The sequence below is a fragment of the Eretmochelys imbricata genome, chromosome 14 (assembly GCF_965152235.1).
Source record: "Eretmochelys imbricata isolate rEreImb1 chromosome 14, rEreImb1.hap1, whole genome shotgun sequence".
Taxonomy (NCBI): domain Eukaryota; kingdom Metazoa; phylum Chordata; order Testudines; family Cheloniidae; genus Eretmochelys; species Eretmochelys imbricata.
This window is the reverse complement of record NC_135585.1, coordinates 36,997,193-37,005,929: the sequence shown is the minus strand read 5'-3', so window position 1 is coordinate 37,005,929 and position 8,737 is coordinate 36,997,193. Positions and strand designations below refer to the sequence as shown.

Sequence of the window (8,737 nt, the reverse complement as noted above, 5' to 3'; positions counted from 1 at the left end):
GTGGGAGTCAACACCTTGGGACGGTGAATGAGAGATGTCCGGTTGGGAGAGGACAGTACGGGAAGGGCCTTGAAAGCGAAGACAAGCAGTTTGTGTCGGATGCAATAGAGCAGGGGGAGCCGGGTTAAATGGAGGCGGGACTGAGGGCGGGGACTGGCCCTTGTTGTGATGAAACTTGGGAACCGAAGGCTCAGCTGTTCTCTTAGGTCGGCTCTGATTGGCTGCAAACTTAGCGGGTAACAGGGTCGAGCCTGGCTGGTGGGACCTCAGCTCCTTCCCCCTGCTTCGGCGCCGGGCGCTCTTCCCGCGGAGTGAGACGCTCCCGGTCCCCGGGCCGGTGTGTGCTGCTGGCTGCTCAGCGGTGGCTCGCTCGCTGCGCGGTGGGGTTTGCGGGCTGGTTCCAGCCACAGCCGGGCTGGGGCGAGGGGGGACCGCGGGCCCGAATGGGGAGGGGGCGGGCCGGGGACCCGGAGGGGGAGGGGCTGGGGACCGAATGGGGCGGGATCGGAGGCCCAGAGGGGGAAGGGACCGAATGGGGAGGGCTCGGGGCCAGAGCCCGAATGGGGAGCGGGGCTTAGGGCTGGGGACCGTAGGGGGAGGGGCCAGGGACTGGAGGGGGAGGGGCTGGGGACCGAATGGGTGGAGGGGCTCGGGCTTGGGGCTGGGGACCGCATGGGGGGCGGGGCTCCGAATGGGGACCGAGCTCGGGCGGGGGCTGGGGACCAAATCGAGGCGGAGCTCCGAATGGGGGGCGGGGCTCGGGCGATGCCTGGGGACCGCATGGGGATGGCAGCGCGGCGGCTGGTCCTTGGCCGAAGGGCGGGGATTTTGTGCCAAAGGGGGGCGATTTGGGGGGCGGGCCCCGGGCCGAAGGGCGGGGGGGTGTCGGGAGAGCCCCCCCCCAGAAGGGAAAGGAGGGGCTGGGCAGAGGAGCGCAGGACACTGGTTCAAGTCCTGTCCTTCAAGGAGGGGGCTGGGTCAGGGACAGGGCTGTTTTGAGCCCCATCCCCACCCCTTCTGATATCCGACTCACACTTACTTCCAGGAGGATTGTGTGAGAGAGGAGGGTCTTCTCCCCCACCCCCAAGCTGAGTGCCTGTCACGGGTGAGCGGGGCCTGTAGCAGATCAGGTCTCTGAGGCCCTGGGGGGCGGAGGGGCCGATGGGAGTGAAGGGGTTTTAATCATCATGGCACCGCCTCTGGCAGGGGGTTGGGCTGCTGGGCAGGGAACGAGAAACCACAAATCGCCTCCCCCACCCCTGACCTGTCCTGCTTGTTCCGTCTCGGTTTCAGATCAGCTGGAGAGCCTGGAGCAGGGACGGGGAGCCAGGGCCAGGACCTGCGCCTCAGCTTTGCTGCTGCCAAATCGGACTCACTCAGACCGAGAGGAGCCGACCCCAGCCCAGCACCTGCTGCAGCGTCTGTGGCCTGAGTGTCGCTGAGAGAGACGATGGGGCCAGCAGCTGGGGCTGCTGAGAGCGAAGACCCGCTGCAGGAGTTGTGTTTAATGGCAATGGACATCGGGAGACTGGAGGGAACCCAGGTAATGGGGCATCTCTGCCTGGGAGCAGGCTGGAGAGAGACACTGAGACTGCCCGGGGTGCTGGAAGGGGGCATGGCCCTCCCACTTTTTGTCACTGGCCCTGCCCCTCCCCGTTCTCTTCCCCCTGAGGTCCCCCCCACCCCGTCTCTGGCTGGCAGCTGGAGTCCAAGCAGTTGCAGGGAGCCGTGGATGACCCTTCACTTGCCTGGGGTGAGGGGCCGAGAGCAGCCCCTGGTCCGTATCCCTCCCCACAGGCTCCCTGCCCAGAGCAGGGGGAGGGTCTGTAGTTCCCCACAGCTGCGGCTCTTACCATGGCCCGGCTGCTGCTCTGAGGCCCTGCTACCCACCCAGAGCCGGATCTTGGTAACAGCCCCAGGGCAGCTCTGGGGAGCCATGGACCCTCCATCTGCCCTTGGGGGTGGGGGGGGTCTGCCTGACCCTCTGGGCTCCTCTCCCAGAGCGTCTGAGGGAAGGAGCAATCGACAGAACGGTGCCTGTTCCAGGGCAGCTCCAGCCCTGGTGCTGTCAGTGAGACGTGTCCTCCCAGCCCTGCCTGACGGGTCTTTCTGTTTCAGACCCTCCTTGGAACTGCCAGAAAAGCCCAACCTGTGGAGTTGTGGTTGCACTGAGAGTTGTATCATCTGCTTTGATTGCTGCCATCATTGCTCTGGCAGGTGAGTTCCCAGCTTCCGCCCCGCTCCCTTCCCCTCCATCTACAATCTCCGTGCATCCCATTCCCCGTGACCTGCCACGGTCCCTCTCTCCTCCCGGCCTGTCTGGCTTCTGCCCCTGGGACAGAGGATTCCTTGGGGATGTTCCTCCCCGACCCTCCTCCTGCTCCCTCCCAGACCCCTGCACCTGGGCACTCTCTGTGTCGGGACGATCTGACTGACATTAGCCCCCCACAGCCCATCTCTGAGCACTTTGGGTCCAAGTCACGTTTGCCACGCACCGTGAAGCAGTCCCTGTCCAGGGTATCCAGTGGGACAGGGTGCAGTGCAACCCTGAGCCCTTTGCCTTCCCTGTGTTGCTCTGAGGTTACCAGCCTGGCCTTCCTGGATCTTCAGGTCACGCCTGTGGCCGGGCGGCAGGTGCTGCCGTGTTATTGAAAGGAGCCGGAGAACTCAGCCTAGACCCCTCCACCAGCGCAGTGTGGAAACCCCCCAATCGCTGAGCATGGCCATGAAGGGTCCCGTAGCACCATTCACTCCTCCCGGCTGCACAGACGGCGTGTGCTCGTGCAGAGGGCTTCTGTTTGCCGTGAACATGAACCCTGCTGTATCCCCCTGTCGTCTGGGGCAGGGGGTGCTGGAGACTGTCGGGGGAGGGATTTCTCTACTGCCCTGGGATCTGATCACTGGGCCCCAGGAGGGTTTAGCAGCTGGCAAAGGGGATTGAATCCAGGTCTGTCTGCATTAGGAATCCTCTGTGCCGATGTCATGAAATCCGTGCCATTGAATTGGGGCAAACCGCTAAAGGAGACGCACCGCACTGGTGCACAAAGCAGCTTGCCTTGGTGCAGTTTGCTGCAGGAAGTTACCAGAGCGAGCCGCACTGTTCCAGCGCATCTCCAGGAGGTGTTTGCCCTGATGTCACTGCGTCACTGTGATTATACCGGTGCAGATTGCTCAGATACAGATGGGCCCTGAATCCCAGCTCCCTGCTGTAATGGCAGGCTGTTGCAATGGGCAGCATTGACTCTCGCTGTGTAAGGTGGGAATCTGTGAGCTTAGGGTTGGTTACACACCTGCAGGTGCAGGGAGCTCTGCAGAACGTGTGGCATCTGACCTGGAGATGGATGGTGGAGACAGCCTGTGCCATCAACTGTTAGTCACTGACTTCTCTGCTCAGTTCAGTAGGGGAGGGGTGTGGGCTACCGTGCACTGGACAGTTAAATCTACAGGGTCAGACATGCCTTGTGAGTGAGGTGAACACATGCTCGTTTTCTGATCACCGCTGCCACGTTTCCTAACTCTTCCCGACTTAGAGTGTCTGTTCCACGCTGAGCGCCAGCCACATGGGAAGGCTTGAAAACCAGATACCGAGTTACTGTGGTGCAAAGAAAAGTGATGTGCTCAAAAGTGTCTGGAGGGGTTTGAGTCCGACTCCTCTCAACTAGACAGGCCTTTCAAATCCTCTTTGGTGTCACTTATGGGTGACCCCACTGCTGCTCTTTCATGGCTCTGAAAGGGTTACACTGCCGTGAGGGCTTCCAGAAAGTGCCTTTCTTGCTGCTGTGTTTGGGGAAAGAAAAGTCTGCAGGTAGGAGGTGAATAAAGTTACATCATTCCTGGCCCACAGTGCAACAGGTCACTTCCCGTGGCTGTGGTTTCTGGCACCCCCTTGTGCCTTTCATGTCCCGGAATGAAAGTTCCCACGTTCTTCTCAGTTGTTCACCTGCTGTTTGTTGCGAGGTTGAAGATCCAGCTGTTGATCTTGTGCCTGGGGTGAAATGCTCTGAGCTGTGTCAGTCCCTCCCAGGCTGGGAGTGTCCCTGGAATCCTTCTTGCCAGGCAAATTTACTGTGACAAACGCCTCCGTCCCCCTGCGTCTGATTGCCCTGGACCAGCCCCAGCTGGGGATCCCAGTAGGCTTGGCAAGCCGGTCAATTGACTGCCTGTTTGGCCGCAATCAAATGCTCCAGCGAGAGCCCTGGTTGTAGGAGGCAGCCTGCCTTTCGGATTGCGCCTTGGAGCCTCACTGGTGTTTTTCAGAACTTGGTTTCAGTGTTTTGCCTTTTTTTTCTGAGTTAAAATAACTCAATGAAGTACAGGAGTACTTGTGGCACCTTAGAGACTAACCAATTTATTTGTGCATGAGCTTTCGTGAGCTACAGTTCACTTCATCGGATGCATACCGTGGAATATGCATCCAATGAAGTGAGCTGTAGCTCACGAAAGCTTATGCTCAAATAAATTGGTTAGTCTCTAAGGTGCCACAAGTCCTCCTTTTCCTTTGGCGAATACAGACTTACACGGCTGTTACTCTGAAACCTGTCAATGAAGTACATTTTTTTAAAAAAATTAGGTAGATCCGTATCTATCTAAAGCTAAACCTACTGGAGACAATGACGTCTTGCTCTTTTTAGTTACTGTTCTGATAAATTTAGTATTTTAAAATATCTGACCACTATTTGACACATTTGACTGGTCAATTGACCAATTTTTGTACCAGTCAAATGCCCAATTCTAGGTGCAACTCTTACCCTCCGTGTGACTGTCTCATTCTCAGTGCTGGCATCTAAGCTTTCATCAGCTGATCTGTGCCCCCCTGCTGGACCCTCGTGCCCAGACAGCTGGGTCGGATACCAAGGGAAATGCTACTATTTCTCCGAGAGGAAAGGGAGCTGGACCAACAGCCAGAGCCGCTGCTCTGCCCCAGGTGCCTCCCTGGCTGGGATCGACAGTGAGCAGGAAATGGTGAGAGATCTCGAATTGCCAGACACTGGCCTTGGCTCAGCGGCGGCTGCTGCAGTAGGACCTGGGCTCTGCCCCTGCGGGGTGAGGAGCAGCTCTGCCCCCTCCCGTGCTGGGAGGCCGGAGTGAATGAACTTCCAGGATCTGAATCCCAGCCCTGGCTGGGCCCAGGGCCCTACTGTCAGTGTGTGATCACAGGGATTGCCCATTCTCCACTCCCCCCTCCCCAAATAGGGAGACAGCTTCTGCCTAGGGCAGGGCTGGCTCAAGCATCTCCTGGCCTGCTGGCTGCTGGAGGGGGACTGAGAACCCAGCCAGTGCTCCTGTTGTGGGGATGGGAAAGGAGCAGCCAGCTGAGGAGGCGGGGGAGGAGGGGATCCTCTCACATTGACCCCTCCCACTTCAGCTTGACTCGCTCCCTCCTCCTGCCTTGCTGTGGTGAGCGGGGGCTGATCTGTGAGAAGAGACTCTCTGCAGAGAGCTCAGACCCAGCAGCTGCCCCCAGCCCAGGGGGACTTGGGGTGCGGGTGACTGGGAGCACCGGGGTGGGGCTGCTCTGTGCAGGGGGAGGGTTAATACTGCCTGGGTGATCTTGTACTTTGCAAAAGGGAGGGGAAACACCACCCCCCCACCGAAAATAAACTGAGCACCCTTCAATATGGGGGGAGGGATAGCTCAGTGGTTTGAGCACTGGCCTGCTAAACCCAGGGTTGTGAGTTCAATTCTTGAGGGAGCCATTTAGGGATACGGGGCAAACATCTGTTGGATGATCTAATTGGGGATGGAGGTGGGACTAGAAGATCTCCTGAGGTCCCTTCCAACCCTGATACTCTATGAATATGCTACTGGGATTCTCTGCAGCACAGAGCCCTGGGGGTGGGGGTGGGGAAGCACTGGAGCTGGGGCTGATACCTGCTGTCCCTCAGCTTTCTTTAAGGCGTTCCTGCTGCACCATAAGGATTTTCGTGACCACTGGATCGGCCTCCGGAGGGAGCAGGGTCAGCCCTGGAAATGGACCAACGGCCCCGAATTCAACCACATGTGAGTCTCTCTCGCCCCTTTGTACTAATTCCCTGGGCTTGGGGATTCTGGTGTCTGAGCTGTTTGAGCTCAGGTAGATCCACCATTCAGTGCTAGTGAAACAACCAGACACAACCCTGGTCCGCTTGCGTCCTGCGTGTATCGGAGACCGATGGGAGCCGGCGTGTCCCTGAACTCTCGGCTCCTCCCCGCAGCACGGAGCTGGGCCGGAGACAGAGCCCGCCACAGCCAGAGGTGCCCTCGCAGCCCGCTGGGATTTCAGCTGGGACACTCGCTGTTCTCCCCCAGCCCTCTTCAGCAAGGTCCCTGGGGTGTCTGACCCCCCCTGCGGAAAGGAGGCAGCAGGGAGCTCAGGTTAACAGTGGCTGCTAGAGAGGGCAGCATGTCGAGCAGTGCATGGCAGGTGCAGGTCCCGCTGGGGATTTCAGCCAGCAGGTTTGAGTGACTTGGCTGGTGAGGCCTCTGAATCTGCAGCAAGGCACCGATGTTAAAGGAGCCTGCGGTTCACAGGTGCTGGACACCTGGGGCTCCCACTGGAACGGGGTACAGTAGTGATGGCTGCCCAGCCAACACCCCGCGATGGGTTTCAGTGGGCTCCAAGTGTGATCACAAAACCTTGAGCCCGGAGCAGGGTTTGAACCCCGGAATTCAGCACTAGAAGCATGAGCCTCTGCCATAGGAGCGAAAGAATCCACTTCTTTAACTGAACACCCCCCCCCCGACTGATAAAGCTCTTATGCAGGCCAGCCATTAGAGGGGGATGGAGACCCCCCACTTCCCTGGTCTGGGTTACTTCAGTACTTTGAAAACTCAGGCTGTTATGGCGCTGGGTCAGGGCTCCCCAATGGACAGTCCCCATTCTGCTGTATTGGACCCAACCTTTGGATCCCACCTGCTTCCAGCCTCACTGGGTCTGAATAGCCTCCAGACACTGTCCCGAGTTTGGGCCTCTATGGCCCTCTCCTGGGGTACAGACTCCCTGTCTGGTTCCCTCCTTAGGAGGTGGGACCCTGCAGATCATCTGCTGTAGGACCCAAAACCAGGTCTGAACCCTCCCAAACCTCCCGAGAGGCATGTTGTCCCTAGAGCTCCACCCTCCACTCCAGATGAACTCTGGGAGGGTCACGTGAGGATTACAAACAAGGCACACATGCTTTCACAAAGGAACTTCTTCAACACTCTCTTTTTCCTCCGTCCCCAATGGAAAGCTCAAGAGTTATAGATCAATGGAAAAGGAAACCCCTGAATGCAATTTCCTCTTTCAGTGTCATCTTGGTTCTGCTCCGTGTGTTTCAAGGAAGTGAGATCCCTCCTGCCCCCCGCTTTTCCTGCTCGGTCGTCTGGTTCTGGTTCTGGTCTGCCCCTCTCGTTAGAGGACCGGTCCCTTTTGACAATCAGTCTAACAAATTCTCTCCGTCCTGCTGGGGACTTTCCATTCTCCAGCACCCCTGTGGGCTGCTTAGCCTAGAGGGTCACGAACAGTCAGCGGTTCTGCAAAGCCCCCGCTGTCCTGAGCTCTGCTCCTGAGGGGCTGGGAGAGTAGCTGCTCCGCACTCAGGCCTGCACTGTGGAGAACGGCTCCCCTGGCTGGGACTGGTGTGAAATGCCCGGCCTCTGCCTGACTGCAGCTCCCTGGCTTCTGTGTTGCAGGTTTCAGATAAGAGGAGGAGGTGACTGCGCATATCTTAACAACGAGAAAGGGGTCAGCAGCTCACCGTGCTACATGGAAAGACGGTGGATCTGTAGCAAACCTGAGGTGTATGTGATGGGAAAAGAGACTGCACTGGAAGGGGGCTCGAAATGAGATTCCTAGAAGTGACACTGATCCAACTCACACCTACTTGAACGAGTCAAGTCCCCATTCGTCAGCCTGGCCAGGATCTCAAAATCAGGCAGCGGGGCCCTCAAGCATTAAGTGTGTCTCGTTTAAACTGTGGATTCTTCGTATGTGCCTTCTGCTTTTGAACCTTTAAACTCAGGGTCACATTGTCAAGCTTTTCTCTGCAGCTGAGAGGGAGTGATCTCATGAGTAGGAGTCTCAGCCACACGCTGGGGAAATGAGAGAAGGGAAGGCCTTGTTCGTTTAGACTCCAGAACAGCATTTCTCAAATGCAGCCACCAGCTGATTGTTTTGCAGCCACAAGAGCCTCCAAAGTGCCCCAAGAATCGCTGAGATATTAAGTATTAAAGGTGCCTTCTAAATGCCATAAATCCTAATGCGCGCTCCCTTTTAAATAGTACCATGCCAGCAGAGCTGAGCTACATCGGTGTGGTTTTCTTTGAAGTCGCAAAGTGTATTCTTTGGCTAAGAACATAAGAAGGGCCAGACTGGGTCAGAGCAAAGGTCCATCCAGCCCAGTATCCTGTCTGCCGACAGCGGCCAACGCCAGGTGCCCCAGAGGGAGTGAACCTAACAAGCAATGATCAAGTGATCTCTCTCCTGCCATCCATCTTCACCCTCTGACAAACAGAGGCTAGGGACACCATTCCTTACCCATCCTGGCTAATGGCCATTCATGGACTTAACTTCCATGAGTTTATCCAGTTCTCTTTTAAACCCTGTTATAGTCCTAGCCTTCACAACCTCCTCAGGCAAGGAGTTCCACAGGTTGGCTGTGCGCTGTGTAAAGAAGAACTTCCTTTTATTTGTTTTAAACCTGGTGCCCATTAATTTCATTTGGTGGCCCCTAGTTCTTGTGTTATGGGAACAAGTAAATAGCTTTTCCTTAGTCACTTT

The 8,737-nt window shown here is 57.3% G+C and overlaps 1 pseudogene; it reads left to right on the top strand.

The window, feature by feature from the left end:
* The first annotated feature begins 1,450 nt into the window (after positions 1-1,450).
* On the top strand, positions 1,451-8,253 carry LOC144274840 (C-type lectin domain family 2 member D-like; annotated as a pseudogene).
* The last annotated feature ends 484 nt before the right edge of the window (positions 8,254-8,737 follow it).